Source organism: Eurosta solidaginis, chromosome 3 (assembly GCF_040869045.1).
Source record: "Eurosta solidaginis isolate ZX-2024a chromosome 3, ASM4086904v1, whole genome shotgun sequence".
Taxonomy (NCBI): Eukaryota; Metazoa; Arthropoda; class Insecta; order Diptera; family Tephritidae; genus Eurosta; species Eurosta solidaginis.
This window is the reverse complement of record NC_090321.1, coordinates 2,941,903-2,959,912: the sequence shown is the minus strand read 5'-3', so window position 1 is coordinate 2,959,912 and position 18,010 is coordinate 2,941,903. Positions and strand designations below refer to the sequence as shown.

General features: G+C 36.2%; 1 protein-coding gene and 1 pseudogene across 12 annotated transcripts in view; one reads left to right on the top strand and one right to left on the bottom strand.

Annotated features, from left to right (window-relative positions):
• The window catches only part of LOC137244119 (tigger transposable element-derived protein 6-like), a 29,216-nt pseudogene extending 12,115 nt beyond the window's left edge, over nt 1-17,101 (top strand).
• The window catches only part of unc-104 (kinesin family member unc-104), a 104,609-nt gene that overhangs the window by 63,476 nt on the left and 23,123 nt on the right, over nt 1-18,010 (bottom strand). The window lies entirely within an intron of this gene.

Sequence of the window (18,010 nt, the reverse complement as noted above, 5' to 3'; positions counted from 1 at the left end):
GTAGGCAAAATATAAGACTTTTAACAGTGCTTGACGATGAACTGTAGACATGCATTAGTATAAAGCACAGTGTGTAACGGCACGATGTGCCGTATGCCTATATCTTATAACTTTAAAGCAGCAATTCTTGTATATTTGTATATATGTATAGCCGAACGATCTCGGGCACGGCTCAACCGATTTAAACGAAATTTGGTACAGAGATAATGTATCACCTTCTAAGACTTTCTACCCAGGTGTTGCCACTCAGAATGTTTCACAAGGTTGCCACCTATTCGAAATTAAAAAAAAAATTGCATGAGATATGCCGATATGGGTATCAAACGAAAGGTATTTCACTCCGCATTACAATAGGGATATTTTTGACGACGAAAGGTATTTCACTCCCCATTACAATAGGGATATTTTTGAGTGGGGTTGCCCTTTAGGGTTGCCACCTATTCGAAATTAAAAAAAAATTGCATGAGATATGCCGATATGGGTACCAAACGAAAGGTATTTCACTCCGCATTAAAATAGGGATATTTTTCACGACGAAAGGTATTTCACTCCGCATTACAATAGGGATATTTTTGAGTGGGGTTGCCATTTAGGGTTGCCACCTATTCGAAATTAAAAAAAAATTGCATGAGATATGCCGATTTGGGCATCAAACGAAAGGTATTTCACTCCCCATTACAATAGGGACATTTTTGAGTAGGGTTGCCATTTAGGGTTGGGGTAGTTAGACGAAATAGTACTCTACTTACTAATATTCTATTAAAGCTAAAAAAGAAGAACATTAAGGTTAAAAATCTTCGTAAAAAAATCTTACACATGATTCGACTTAATTTTCTTTATTTCACAACGCTAATAAAATTGAAATGCAATATCAAGGCAAATTCTAGCAAAATATATTTAAATGCATACTATTTCTCACAGATTACTATTAGAAAGATTTCTCACCATAGCAAAAAGATATCTCCCCATGGTAATTTGCTACCGTTGAACACTAGAGGCATATATTCAATTTGAGAACGACATCTATCCATTTAACTACTTACCAACAGATGGCGGCGCTTAGGGAAGTAAGTTGACATTTAATTAAACTAACTGATAATTGTCATAACTGATAGTTGGCATTCGTGAAATTTACAAGTTTTTGGAATGTAATAAAATTGTGATACTTTCATAGTGTATAACTAAAAAAATGTTTGAAATTAATAATTCGGCGCATGAAAACACTCGACCAAATAACTTAGTTCCCGATTTCACTAATTGTCATAACAATCCCTTATACTATAGGCTGGAATTACCCATTTCAAATTTTTCATTCCAGTTCATTTTGCGGTTAGTGTTTGATATGTTTTTGAAATCTATTTTTAAGGATATCAAATATTGGTAAGTAAAAATACATAATATATACATTAGGCCGGGTCGATTTGTGGGAAGGCAAAAATCACCAATTTCTCTGTGAAAATCATATTCTAGGGATCAAAATAAGAAACTTTGCCGAAGGAGCCATACCTCTAAAACGAATTCTGGTGTCCCCCAATTTGAGTCGAGCTTTTAGGTAGGGGCAAATTTTGAAAAATCCCACTTTTACCCATTTAGAGTGCTCCAATCGAGTCCAAATGTATGACCGACCCCCACTAACTTTGGAGGCACCGATGCCAGTGACACACCCCCTGGAACCCCTGGGGGTTCAACATACAAACATTTCAAAAAATCGCCGGTTTTGCACTTTACATGAAAATCAAGCGAAATGCCTATGTTTTTTTCTTTTTGGAGTTTAGTTTTCTCTTTAGAAATTTATTTAGTCAGAACATGTGTAAATGAAAAAATGAATTTAACTTAGTAATAGAAAAGAAATTTAAAAAAAGTTATTAGAAATTAGCGTTTTTACAACCCTTTTAAACCCAAGGCATCACTGTGATGCATTTGCATGTCGTAAACAAAGTTGTGTGGGTTTTTTATTCAACCGTTTTAAAAAATGAAGGTATCACTGTGACACAATTGCAGATCGTAAAATTGCCTGTGTTGTGTTTTTTAAGCCACCACAAGACACACTAGGTAGAATTGAAATTACCATTTCATTCTTATTACCTCGTCTCGTAGACCATATATAACGCAACAGTTTTTGTGAATGCATTAAGTCGTTGTGAAGAACTCAAATGTGAAGTGCTAATTTCAGATAAAAAAACATTTCAAAAAAAATAAAAGTGAAGTGCCCATTCCAAATCAAAAAGTTTACAATGAATCCACCATCCTCTACACCGCAAGATGAAGCAACTACATCAACAAATATCGAAAACCCAATGAGTCATATACCCAAGCATGATGTTACTGTTTTTGCTGTGTCTACTGATTTAACTGATCTTAATTTACCAACCCATCTGGATATCTTGAGATATTATTTTTACTTAAGCGAACGTGCTAAAACAGAACAAAAAAAGTTTTCCCATAATTCATTCACTATTCAAGTACAAGATAAGTTGATTGGAATTTGGGAAAAACTTGGTATGGAAATAATGCTGAAAAAAGTGTATTTAATAAATTGAATAAATTGCTTGACAAGTATCAAGAGCAAATCAAGAGAAGAAACAACACCCAACAATTTAAAGAGTATGTAAAATCTCTGGAAACATTTTTTTACTTGTGAAACTCTTCCGGTAAGTTATTGCTATCACTCATTTATTATAATTGTCAACCATTTTTAATTATTTTATTATTATATATTTTCAGGTGGTGGACGGCTTCCAGACAATTGAGTTGCAAAATATGCCCCCCTGCTCCAGAAAAAATTGAATTTTCCACCGATTCGAAGTAATTATACGACATGGCCCATGCAATTTCTAGCGGCGTGGTTCCGGTGGATCTGGCTAACATCAAACCAGGGAAAATTGTACATTCTCGGTGGCTCACCAAGGCCGCTAGATTATTGCGATTATATGTGACAACGGAAAATCCAGATGCAAATTTAAGAATTCTGGTTGAATTTATAATTAAATGTTATGTGCCAATGTACTTCAATATAAAGTATTACAGCTCTAACGTGTACGGCAGTGCATTATTTTTCAAGTTCATTGGTTGGTCACGATTTCTAGAACCTCGTTTACGCAAAATTGTCAATCAAGTAATTAAAGATAATTCATATTATGCGCATTCGCAAAATATCTTGTTATCAATGTTGTTTGATGATAGCAAAGAAAAGCGCGACTGTGCCATCAAGAAAATTCTACACTATCGAACCGATGTTGACGAGCCAATGGAACTTAGAGTTTATAAAAAACCAGATATAAACTTTAATTGCACAAGTTATACGGAAATTATCAATTTGAATGATATAAATATCGTATTTGAACCACCATTAGCGCGAAGCATTCCGTACGATACATTGAAAGAATATTTAAATCAAGATGATCCACCGTTTAATGATCCAAAAATTCCATCACACATACAAGGAACGGAAAGACATGCTCAGTTGCTAGCTAGCGTTTCCAAACGGGTTATACCGGAAAATATAGAGGCTGTTATGGCGACGACATTAGAGAGCCGTGCGAAATTGCCCAGACTTGAAAGTAAAAAAGACTTCAAACAATAATTTTTTTTAGTTGCTTTTCTATAACTCACTTAAATTAATTTTTTCATTTACATATGTTCTGACTAAATAAATTTCTTAAGAGGAAAAATAGATATTATTATAAATAAATAATAAATATTATTATAAATAAATAAATAAAAATAAAGAAAAAAACATAGCCATTTAGCTGATTTTTTCATGCAAAGTGCAAAACCGGCGATTTTTTGAAATGTTTGTATGGTGAACCCCCAGGGGGGTTCCAGGGGGTGTGCCACTGGCATCGGTGGGTCGGGCCTCCAAAGTTAGTGGGGGTCGGTCATACATTTGGACTCGATTGGAGCACTCTAAATGGATCAAAGTGGGATTTTTCAAAATTTGCCCCTACCCAAAAGTTCGACCCAAATTGGGGGACACCAGAATTCGTTTTAGAGGTATGGTTCCTTCGGCAAAGTTTCTTATTTTGATCCCTAGAATACGATTTTTACAGAGCAATGAGCGATTTTTAAATCGACCCGCCCTAATGTACATATAAAAAAGCAGAGTTTGGTTAATGATGACATGTAGAGCAAAGTATGTTATGCGGCATACTGGAAGATTGCCGAGCAAAGTTCGGTCGCCCAGGTACTTTTTTTTATTTGGCCTTGCAGTTTTTTTTTTTTTTTTTTTTTTTTTTACTGGCTTCTTTAGAAATGCACCAATTCTCAGTCTATTTACAATATAAACATTCCCTGCCTATTCGAAACATATTTTAATTGCACAAGCGAAAACAGCGCAATCAGACTTAGACGACGAGGTATTTACTACAATTTTCGGAGTTAAGAATTACTTGTACTTCCGACTCCAACAATCAGATTTGTGTCGAGGGTTTCATCGTATTAAAAAATGGGAAAGCCGTTTTTCTCTCTATCTTATTGTATTTCCTGAAACGAGGCATGGAAATGTGGTGACTCCTGCAATGTTTGCCAATTTAAGTGATTATACTCTCAAACGGAAATGAGACTTGAAGATGAAATATCAGCGAACTTGTTTATCTATGGAAGTGCAAAAGAACAGCTCAACTCTCATACTACATTCTATAAACTAAAAAAAAGATGCTTTTCTAATTTTGAAATAGTTCTAGCGTTTTGAAGCAAAGCTTTAGAATAAAAATTTAAAGCCTACCAAGTACAGCCAAGCAAATCCATACCACATCAAAATACGGCTACCGGTGCGTATACGTAACTTTTTTTTTAATTTTGTGGTATAAAAAGTTACATACATACATACATTATACTTAAACATAGAAGTGAAGCTAATCCATAGAAGGGTGTTAAAAAGCTGAAGTGATTTACTCAGCGCGCTGTGGAGTGTCAACTTCAAACTACAGCAAGACCAAAAAACAAATAAGTCATTATGGGGTTCGTCATTTGTATTATTAGCAGAGACCCATTTTATAATTATTTTCATTTTTTAGTCGAGAACGTAAGGGTCATAAAATTGGCCTAGGCGAAAGTTTATGGGCTTCAGGGGATACCCGTAGCATTTTTATGACGAACATAGATTATTTTAATATCTGAACTTTTTTCGAAAAAATTCACAAATGAAAGTCATATCCGGACATTAATTTTTTAAGGACATAACTAAAGAACGGCGCATCCAAATGAAATGAATTTTTTACCAATGATTCTTCTAAATATCTAGATGGTTATTTGAAAGTTTTTGTTAGTAGTACAAGAAATTTGTCATAGAAAAACTAAAACCAACTCTCATAGCACTATACTTATTTTTTTCCATATTGAACTTGCGCCTGTTTTTTTGCCATAAAGTTTGATCCAATTGAGATATTGCTTAAAATTTGATACACCGCTTTCTGTTGAAACAAGAAGGATTCTGGATGAGCCGTCGGGTCGGATTTTTATTCTGTCCGTACAAAATAAAAGTCCGGCTTTAGCTTTTATTTTCGGAATTATAAAATAAAAGCCCGGATTTAATAATTTCTTTCGGACTAAAAAATTTAAATACCGAAAATAAATTTTTCTGGAGGGCTTTTGTTATAAAAGGCATAACAGTTTAGGTCCCTGAATTTATTAGTTTGTGCAGCCATATTAAATTTGTACGAATATGTTATGTGTAACATCAAGTTCATGTAAATGTTTCAGTATCATAAAAGCTTCAAAAGTTCTCGAAACTTCACCCCTCACCAAGCTTTTCCCAGCGATATGTAACGCGCCATCTCCACTATACATTTGTACATATTTATTTAACTTTAGGATATTTTAAGAATGCTTTCGTGTAAGCGGCTGTAGCCGATATTTTGCGTGCATGAAAGTGGATTTGCGTGTTGGTTTTGCGAAAAAAAAATTGTATTTCTACTGTTATTCTTATTTATTTATTTTTATCATATAAATATAGGAAATTGTATCTTACACTAACGTAAATGCGTTTCATTTAAAGATGACCATATGTAGCTCCAGTTTTTGTGAAATTGGTGAGGTAAAATTTGTAATAAAATAATGGACGATTGATTAAAGAATTGTGGATTTAGGCTGTAGATCAAAGCTAATTTAAAATTAATTTATTGTTGTTATTTTCTGTAGATATGTTTATACGTACTTATGACACGCTTATAAGGCGAGGCATACACATTATAAAGTTTCAAGAACGCTCACATTCCCAAATTGCGTGACTAAATAACAGTTAGATAGAAGAAGGTAGTTAACCCCTGAAAAACTTTGGCCTTCGCTGGACAGGAAAACATAACTATTGACGATAAATAAAGGTGGAAAACCGCCTAATAAAGATGGGAAAAAATATAGTATGTACATTTTTTAACGTGCGTAATAGCCATCGAAAAAATTTAGAATTAAATTGCGATGCGCAGAGTAGCATTTTCAGTTAAAACAAACCAATTAAAAGGAACGCGATAAAAAAGTTCCTCGATTAGAGCAGTGCCATCTGATGGGATTGTACAAATCAGAGCTCTACAGTACTCTCACCGTTAAGGAATTTAACAACTACTCAGCTATTGGAGCAGCAATTAACACTCTGAACTTAATTGTAATGCAATCAAGGTCTGTCCTCGGTAAATGCACGGTAAATACTTAAACTGTCTAACGGTCGGAAATTGGGTAGAAATTAAGGAATATAGGCACATACAGGCAATATTTTTCAAAATTTGTGAATTATATTCTTCTGTTATTTATTTCTGATATTTAAGGAAAATCTCCTACGAATTTTGTGACTGAAACAATGCAAACCCATCTAAAAGACGTTTTCAAAAAAGTTAGAAAATAAGATAAAATTTTACGACAATTTCGAGCTTTTTATTTGGAATTCAATCTGAGCGAGAGTATTTTGTTGTACTAAAAATTATTGGGCTTAATAACGGCCCACTCAGTAAACTCGTAATAAAAAGGTTGGGTTTTTCTAAATCTCGAATTTTTTCGAAAACATTTTTTGTTGGTTTGCATTGTTTCAGTTACGAAATTCATAGAAGTTTTGACTCAAAATATCGAAAATAAATAAAAGAAGAATTGAATAGATTTCATGAAAATTGACACTTTACAAATTTTTGTTCGCAGGGTTGGCCCGGGTCGAAACGGGTTGTACCGCATGACTCTCACTTTGGATATTGATTAAGATCTATCATATCAGCCATAGCAAGTTTTTTGCCAAAATCTCTGATATATTCGCCACAAGGAGCAGAAATTAACCAAATGCACTATAGAGACATTAGTCAAAAAGTTGAGTTAATATAAAGCCGAAATTAAGCATCTTTCTACGGAGTTGTCAAAACTTGGAATATGGTCGTTGTTTTTAGATGCCTAAAGAATATATATGATTACTAATCAAAAAGCAGTTTTCGTCTATTATGAAAATTTTAAATTTTGCGTAGGTGTTGAAAGGGTTTACTTGCTTTAAGTTAAAGCTTTGAGATATCGCTCATTTGCTGCAACGTCGTCATAACTCAAAAAACACAATTTTACAGGAGAGCTATTCAAAGATTTTAACTGTCATATGTTGCGCATATAAAGGCATATTTTCATTTTTATACCAAGTGCTAAATGTTTAACTTATCACGAAGATTTTTTTATACAACATAGATCATGATATTGGGTACGTTTATGTGTTATTAACTCAAAAGTCATGTTTTTTGAGTTATGACGACGTTGCAGCAAATGAGCGATATGATATAATTTTCTCTTAAATCGCAAATGAGCTCATTGTTCGAACAAAATAAATTATTCTTTTCGATTCTAGCTTTTGTGTTTTGCTCCATTGACTCTTCATTTGCACACAAATTTTTTGCTTGCCGTCATTACACTTCGTCTGTAGCCTTTTAGGCGCACAGGAAAATTTATGATCAGGGAAAAAATAAAGAAGAAAAAATTACTAATAATATAGAGTATTTTCAGTTTTGTAGTCGCCGCTCCATTTTCAGCGTACTTAGGCATTCGAAAATAGTTACACACAAGCTTATATACATACACACATTTATGTATAGAATTGTAGTAGTGTATACATGTATGTATGCATGTGATGTTTTAAGTATGTGCGAACATATGAACAAAGGATGAATCATCAAACAGCAACAGCAGCACATACATACATACATATTATGAGCACCTACCGTCGCCATAATTGGTTGCCACCAGGAATCAGCATTCGTGCGATACCGAACTGAATGCATTTGAGCTTCGTTAAACTTCGGCGCAATTCGTGAATAAATCTTGGTGAGATTCATCTACTACGCCTCTTTCTACTTATTTCTATGCTCCGGTTAGACTCTTCAATGAATGAGACAATTTGAGTGAGCTGAATAAAAGTCTACCAGGGCGTATGAGTAACTTTTTCCATATTAAGTATAGCAAATGATGCATTGAAAGCAATTTTCTATTATGAGCGAAAAAGTATAAAAAAGATGGTACGCACATTCAGAGAGAAAAATGTATATTTGTGAGTGTATGTGTTGTTGATGGTTGTATGTGTGTGTATGTATGTTACATTTAATGTCAGGCGCGTAGGTGCTTGCTCCTACTGTGTACACACTTGAAATTCTCTCACCGCCGTACAATGTTAAAAGCTAGGAGTTTATTTTTAAGCATTCTCATACTAATTCATACATAAGCTATGCTATACAAAAATACAGCGCTTTTCGAATGTGTGTTTGCATACAGTTGTTGCGCCACGAAATACGTTGGATGACTCATCCATTCAACGCCATTCACAAGTGCACAATTTGATATAGTAATTGCATAAGTGTTATTCCACAGACTAAGTATAAAATCGAATCTTCGCGGTTTTTTTTTTAATGTGAATACTTTTTTTAGTATCGACAAGACAAATATTTGAAGTCCATCGCTTTTTTGCGTTTTTTTTTTTAATTTAATAAATTAATTCGTAACTAAAATGCCATAGGTTTCCGAGAGTTCGTGGAAATGACCAAATTGTCAAAATAATCAAAACGCAAAAATGTTACGCTCATCGACGTGGAATGCGCCTTAAGTGCATATAAAATGTTTTCATATGTAACTTTTTATATGAACATATCTGTGTACAGCAACGAACACAAAAATAGCAGTGGTTATTTTATTGTTCATAGGCTCTCATATTTTCTTCCATACGAAACTTCGTTTTTTATATCGAAATGTGAAACATTCTTCGAAAAGCAATGTGTCAAAAATCAATGCGTATTCTGAGAGATCTATAACTTGTACTTTCATTACATTAAATTGCTTGGGCTAACAAACTGCATGCTCAAAAATATTCAGTAAACTCTAAATAAATAGTTCGAAATTTTCGTTAAATTTCCTCGAATTTGCGAGTTTCACGGAAAAGGCCTTTGAGTTTGATTTTCAAAATTTCAACAGTAGAACTCATATAAGTTTTTTCTCTTAAATCGAATGTAAATTGTATCAAAAAGTTGTCACTACTATTTTTGTGTTCGCTGCTGCATATTGCCCACATAAATATTTTGTATATGTACAAACAAATGCAAAAAATGTTCTGCCTTTATCTTATAAGGCAAAAACAAATCCTCAAAACCCAATATAGCGTACAAAAGGCGCAACGCAAATTTAATTCCGAGTTGTTGTTAGTAAAATAAAATGGCTTATACGCTAAAGTGGATTTTATGTTTTAAAAAAATTATGCCTCTAGTATTTCTTATACGTATTTTTGTACTTAGACATCATGCACATATGGACGAACAATAACGGTTTTGCATACTTGTCAGTTATAAGGTGAGTGGTTGTATATGTTGCTAATTGTGCGTTCTTTTAGTTGTAACATAACGTATGAGTTTATATATACATGTGTATATGAATGCATTGTTGCTTCACTCCTTATGCACCTTTCCGCCAACCACCATTTTACAATTCGTAACGGAGCAAGATTTATGACAATTTGTTGCATTATCATTTGTTAATTTGTATACTCGGATAATTATTAGGTGCATACCTGCAGGGCTTGCTTTAAAAAGTTTACATTATCTTCTTTGTTTCTGAAATATTTGTTTTATAAAGTAGAAAAATGGATTTCAGCTGTGCTAATTAGTCTGATCTTATTTGGTTAGCTTTATTCAAAGCAGTATTGTTCAGCCTTGGTCTAACTCTTTTTTCAGAATTCAATTTGCAGTGTTTTTTATGTGTAAACATCAGTGCACACGGTATGAAGGAATCAAGAGTGTAAGTGGAAGCGTAGTCCTCGAAAATGGTATGATGTATGTGGGAACAATGCGCGTATGTATGTATATAGTATTTGATATTAGAGCTTACGATTTCTTCTCGAACACAAGCGAGATTTTCGAGACCCAAGAAATGGAGAACTCGACTTCTCGCGAGATTCTCGTGTCTCGAAGTACTCGTAAAACTTGCGAGCTTCTCGACTTTCAATTCAGCCGCTACATTGGCAGTACTCTATACATTTCGGAGTTTTTTAGTTATGGTTTTGTGGAAAATTTCGCTTGTGCTCCAGAAGAAATCGTAAGCTCTATATAAAACAGCCAATGAATCGATTAAATTGAATATCAAGAAGCTCGCGCCTTACGAGTAATTGGTGATTCGAGAATCTCACGAGAAGGCGACACTCGCGAGAAATCTCTTCTCGAACAAGTTCGAGAAATCGCAAGCTCTAGTTGATATGGACGAAATTGGACAGCAAACTAAAGCACGGCAAGGCGTTTTATCAATTTGTTATCAATAGGTTTAACGGTTTATCGATTTAATCAATTTGTGTTTGACGAGTTTTGGCATGGTATTCATTTCTTATCGACAAGTTGTCGGTTTGTTATAGCTGCGTCATCGACGAAGAGATTTGTTATCCAAGTGTAAAAAAAATTTTAAATCGATAGTAAAGGTTATAAGTAAGTTACAGATTTTTTAGCGATGAATTATGTTATCAAAAACTATCGATGGGTTATCGAAAACTTATCGATTTGCTATCACAAATTTATCAACATGTTATCAAAAAGTTATCGATGTTTTATCGGAAAAATACCGATTAATTATCGAAAAATTATCGCTGTACTTTAAGAGTCGTACATAAAATCCGATGCAGCAGAACCTTGTAAGGATAGAATAAGTTAAACAAGTTATGTACATGGAGCTTAGCTGCATATGACAACCGCGTTGCCAACGGCATGCGTTGTCAGATGGAACTGCAGCCCACGTCACACAAATGAAAAAATAAAAGAAGAATCGAAAACGAAGAGGCCATTCTAATCGGACCCGCTTCGTGTGAATACGTGATTTTTAAAGCCAATTAAAAATAGTCTGAGTGCTTTTGTTTTATTGAAGCATAAGACCTTGATGTGCTGGAGGAGAAGGCCCCCTATATCATCACCAATATAGGCAACAACATGGCTATAATTTGGAGGAGACGACCTCCCATGTAATGGTGGGTGAAGGTGGTCTGCTAGCGAAGCCGTATGCGCAACAACCTGTGGCCACCAGTGTTATGAAACGCATAACGAAGCCACTTTAATATAAATTCGATAATAAATCTGCAACTAGTCCTTTAATAAGCCTATAGGAAGCCGATGGCTCGGTGATAACCAGCAAACCTATAACTCGACGATAATAATTCGCTAACGATAACAAGCCGATACATAACTTGTCGATATCGTTAATTATCGAAAACCAGACAAACTCTTCTCTGCACTAGTAAGGCTTGCAAAAGCACTGGCGAGGGGCGACTTCGCTTAGAAACATTTTTTTACGTTGATAAAAACGTAGGCCAACACCACTGCGTCCGAAAGGCATTTAGGACCTGTGATACGAAATATAATTTCGACAGCGCGGTAAGGCTTTCTGGCAAGCCGTGAAAATCGATAAAGTCTAATATTCAAATGACAACTCGTTTCGCGTCTAGCTTTGGCAATCTCTGTACTTATTAATAGCGTTCGCTGCCCCAATTAAGGACTAGTGAACAAAGCTGCAGGCACTCAAGAGGAAGTGAAATTAAGTTCAACAGAAAAAGTACAAGAAAACCTACAAATACGCTTCACGGCAGCACAAGCAGTTGACGGAAGTTGACTAACAAAATAAACTACATAAAACCACAGGTAACTAAAGTGTCAATAAAATAAAAAAGGAACTTAAAATGAAAGTTTAAAGTGAATGGCTTTTCTGCTTTTGAGGAAGTGAGAGTTGGAGGTTAAAATATGTGTAGGCATGAAAAGTAGCTAAGAAAATCGAACTAGTAAATGAAAGAATTCCGACAACTACGAAACTATTTGCAAGACGGCAATGTAAGGCTTCAAGCAACCCGACAAAACTCACCAACAAACAAGAAACCGCATACTGGAATTACACAAACTTACAAATGGAAATCAACTTCACAAGTTGGATTTTCTTCCACCTACACAAGACTGTGGCAGTTCCTTTAACCAATATGAATATACACAGACACACGTACTCGTAGATATCTACCTTTGACTAGGATACTTTGTTTATCTGCATTGCCGCCTCAACTCACTGCAACCATTTTCCGCTAGTCATAGCCATCATTTTCATCAAGGTCTTTTGTACCCATTACTATACAGACTTAATTTACATTTTTATCGATTACTGGAGCTAACAAAGCTTTTTTCCCAGTTATTTTACTCATTCTTATTTGTGCGTCCTGTTCTCATTTGTTGACATTATTCTCAGCTATTTTCTTGATTCCAAGTTAAAAATATGGTATCAGTTGGATCATTTTGTAGTATCTTAGCGGCAATTTTCGCAATGATCTTTTCAACAAAGTAAACTTTATTAATAATCTTAGATCGCTTTCCGATAACAATCGCAATTTTTGCGGGGAAAATATTGTGTCGCTGAATCTCCCATTTATCGGTTATAAAATAAGTTAGGAAATTTCATTAGGTTTGAAAATTTAACGACTTTCAACATCTCAGTTTAATTTCAACTTTGATTCAGCCTGTCGAAAATTGACCCTCCGAGCCCTACGAAATCAAGCGAGGTTGGTAAACGAGGTAAGTTGCTTTCGTATGTCCTCGGTTTCTTCAACCTTTTGCTGGAAATGATAATTTGAACCGTACAACTGAGCTGTAGTTAAGTAATGCATATATTATGTTATTTGCCGTGAGTTTGGTCTATTGGATCGCAGCAATACGGATGTTGTGCCGCTTCATAAAACTGGCTATCTCCGTGATCTTCCCAGTCAACCCATTACAGTTTGATTGCAGTATTCTTAACCCGTCGGGGGATTGCCGCCGCTGAGACCAGAACATCTAGAAAATGGAGTGTTTGAAATATCTTCCATTGGAAAAAAGTTACTTTCATACTCTTCATTAGAGGTTAACGCCGATCACTTTATAGGCGGCGGCGGCGTAGACTCTATTATATACCGGCGGCGACGGCGTACGCCGGTGTTCTTACTTTAAAAAGCTTAATTTTTCTATTTAAAAAAATAATATTTAGGAAACGTTTTGTTTGTATTTATTTAAGGAAATCAACGTTTTGGCCATTTCGGAAAGATCCGGGGTTTTTGCTCAAAATCTCGCAGATCGTTCAAAAATTTTCAGGAGTAGTTCCTTGCTGAGGGATTGGCCCTCGTTCACTTACTCCAGAGAAACTTCGAACCTAACCCCGGTCTTTGGAATTGGTACTGCTGCGTCTGTTGAAAAGAAATAGATACATAAAATGCTCACACTTTTGTATGTATATCTAGTGCAAAGCGTAGTTTCATCTGGGGTTAACTCCTAATAATCGTAGCGAACACAATTTCTTTAATTTCCTTGGCAGTCACGAACAAAGGCGACTTACGGTTGCTATTAATGGTCTATTAATACTCATGACTCTTGTGGCACAGGGCGGCTCCAGTTTTTCGGCTGTTTTTAAAAGCTACAATTCCCGATGTGCGAACAGCAGCAATCCCGACCACCATTCCCTCACACCATATGCCAGCACAGAAGCCAAAGGACTGCGACTTCGAACTCATACCTTCCTCGACGTCACTTTCCTAGAAGCTCTAGGTGTAGCTCCGAAGACTTTCTAACTGATATTTTTGTCGCGCTATGCTGCCGAGCTACACCAGAGTAACATCTTGAAACGTTAGGGAGTGACTATTCGGCCAAGGATGCCGCCCTCGAAATCATAAGCAGTCTAAGCGGATATCATTGCGTAACTCATGGGTGAAAATCGTATAATCCTCGGCGCATCTACATAATTAAAATTTTACAAGAACTCTGGATAAAACTTTTAAAATGTAGACCAAAGTTTGCAGACGTTTGTTTTCACAACATTGATTTCAATAGGATTCGTTAAATCAGAACTATATTTTAGCATGAAAGTCGACCGATTTTAAGTTGAAAGATGTTAACTGCTGTTTTCCGGCCTTATGATATAAGAGCTCATTATGGATGACCGCGTAGCTTCACACTAGTTCGACTGTCCATTGCATTAGGGTAGTAGCACACACGGTCATTAGTTCGACTGTCTTGGGAAAGCTTTTGCTTCACCACTTTGAGTATTCACATTTGTAAAAGGAGCCGTAACGTGTAGGTGATATTTAAACTTAGTTGATAGGCTATAATCAATGTCATTCACTCCAAGGGACTAGTTTTGGATAGGGCCGCCAACTTTAGGAAATGTCAAACCGGGAGTCTTGGGTGTTGAAGGATGAAGTGTGAAAATCAAAATTAACATTTCAGACGCTTTTTATAGTTTCGCAAATAAACAACAGATGTTTGAATGTAAGCCAAGTGATTTTTCAAGCCCTTCTCATACGTACATATGTATATCCTCAACTTAAGAATGAGGTATAAATCACTTCAAAGAAGTGTTTATGCCCCCAGAACGCCAGAATTTTGCATCACTGATTTCGCTTATTCTTTTAGCCAATCGTAATTTAAGTTTTTTTTTAAATCGGCACCTTATTTGGGTAGTTTGTTTTTTTAACAACTTGAGGAAAATTTGAAAACATGTTCGCAAAATCTTTGAAAGGAACTGTTCGGCTACAAAATTCAAAGAAGTTTTTTCGTAAAATATCGAAAGTAAAAATAAGAAGAATTTAAATGACGAAATTTGATACAATATGCGATTTTCGCCTGTTCGCTGCTGTACTATATAAATGTAAATTTTGTATGATTATAGATTTTCTCGTGTTGATTATAATTTTCATTTATTCTCGATTCCTTGCCACATTCGTTCGAAAGAAATGACAGATTTTCTATGGCATTTTTTATCTTGTTTTTCCATAAATTACAAGGATTTCTATATAAACATGATTACACATGATATGTATGTATTTATGTTTTATTCCTCCGTATATAAACATATGTATATTTACATATGTACCTACATAAGAACTAGAATGTGTGAACATTTTTACATATCATCACAATTAAAGTATGGATATATGAGCGTTAGAGTCGCACCGGACGTTCGGCTTCGATTTTCTAATAAATCGACAGTGTATTTGCGTTCGGCTAAGTGAATGGCGGCCGCCGTAATGAGGTGGTAGCATTCTCCGCCTACCACACCAAAGATCCTGGGTTGACGGCCCTGGCGAAGAAACATCAAAAACTTAGAAATAAGTTTTTTTCAATTATAAGAAAGTTTTTCTAGGCGTGCTCGCCCCTCGGCAGTGATTTGGCAAACACTCAGGGTGAATTTCTGCCTCGAAGAGCTTCTCAGTGAAAACTCATCAGCCTTGCAGATGCCGTTTGGAGTCGGCGTAAACCAAGTAGGTCCCTTTCCGCCAATTTGTGGGAACAATTAGAAAGGGGCACGACACGAATTGGAAGAGAGGTCGGCCTTATATCTTTTCGGAGGTTATCGCGCCTTGGTGTGATGGTAGCGTGCTCCGCCTACCACACCGTATACCCTGGGTTCGCACCCCGGGCAAAGCAACAACAAAATTTTAGAAATAAGGTTTTTAAATTAGAAGAAAATTTGTCTAAGCGGGGTCGCCCCTCGGCAGTGTTTGGCAAGCGCTCCGGGTGTATTTCTGCCATGAAAAGCTCTCAGTGAAAACTCATCTGCCTTGCAGATGCCGTTCGGAGTCGGCATAAAACATGTAGGTCCCGTCCGGCCAATTTGTAGGGAAAAATCAAGAGGAGCACGACGCAAATTGGAAGAGAAGCTCGGCCTTAGATCTCTTCGGAGGTTATCGCGCCTTATATTTATTTATTTTTTTATTAATTAGTTGACATGGTTGCATTTATGATCTTACAACTCGGCTAGCCTGAAACTGTATCGACCTCGATACATTATAACTTAATTTCTATCTTCACTATCGTACATTTCTTAATCTAATACCTAATCTAATACAATTCGCTATTTGTGTTCAGAGTTACCGCTCGGCCAATCTGACACTATAATCGACCTCGATACAGTATAACTTAATTTCTAACAAATATTGGTCTGGTTCTACTATGAAATATTTTCTTTGAAAACGGCTCACTAATGCCTTCAACTCATCAAGTGTTTTGGCCGGTAACAGTAGATGTGCATTTGGCACTACATTGCCTATGCCGTCTATTATGAAATCGATGATTTCTGTTTCGCATTTGTTTGCCCGTTTTCCTAATGCCTGCATCAATAGAACGTAGCAATGTAATGACTCGCTCTTTTTGCTCCACTTGCGTCTTGCCAACATCTTATAAACTTCGTTCCTCTGTATCGGCACGTCAAATTCCGCGTAAGGGCCTTTTTTAACTCGACATTGCTTAAAGCTTTGGTGGTGGTAAGGAAAACTTTGTCTGTTCCCACCAGGCAGCGACAAAAACGAGCAATTTAAATCGTTCTTCTACTCTTGACGACTCCATTACTTCTTCGAAATCTCGAAGAAAATGTCCCACCGTCACTGATATATCATCAGCACTGAACTTGGAAACAGCATGCTCTATATCGGCAAAATCCAGTCTACGTTGCTGTTGTACCCCAGTACTAGCTCTTATCTCGTCGATTTACTTCATTAATTTTAACCTTTTCATACGTTTTCGTAGCGCCACCAGTTCGTCATCCACACTTATGGTCGTGGCTCTTGCGTCAATTGGGGCAGAGTTTGATGTGGCGGCAGCAAAAACATCGTGAACAGCAGGTGTTGAATTGAATTCAACCAAAACATCGGTAGTAGAGGCAGTTGGAACGGCAGTGGCGTCAGAGCAGACGGTAGCGGCGGCAGAATAGACGGCAGTGGAGGCAGCAAAAACATCGTGTACGGCAGGTGTTGAATTAAATTCAACCAAAACATCGGTAGTAGAGGCAGTTGGAACGGCAGTGGCGGTAGTATGAACGGCGGTGACGGCAGTGGCGACAGAGCAGACGGTAGCGGCAGCAGAATAGACGGCAGTGGCGGCAGTATGAACGGCGGTAACGGCCATGGCGGCAGAGGACTCAATAGAAACGGCAACGTTTATCTCAATCAGTTCGTCCGGAATGTTCTCCACTGTATTTGTGTTCGGAGTGGTATTCATCGTATTTGCGGAGCTATTATCTCCCACGCAAACAAAATTTTGCAGTAATCTGCGTAATTGTATAATGTTGGCAGTAAGAGGGAAATCCACATTATTTTCAGTTAAAACCTTGACAATGTTCTCTCGAGCATTCATTTTACAAAATAGTTGTTTATAATAGTGCGCGAGGTTCGTTAACACACCTGAGATGTAACTTCTACCTTCGATGGTTAATAAAACAGCAGAAACGTTCGGATTAATTATCTTAATACTTTGTTCTTCAGTCGTCAATCCAATAATAAACCGGAAGTCCACCATCTTCTCTTTTTCTTCCTTTACAGTGATGTATTTTTGCTTATTCTATTAATTAGTTGACATGGTTGCATTTATGATCTTACAAAAGAAACAAAATTTTTGTTAACAATTTTAAAAACGCAATGAAAAGATTTGGTGTAAACTGCAAGTTTCATTTAAAAAGTCGAAAACCAGCATGAAAGGCCACAGACAATAAAAGACCAAAGAAATCGAAAATAAAACACTAACAAATGAGGTAGCAATTTTTTTCG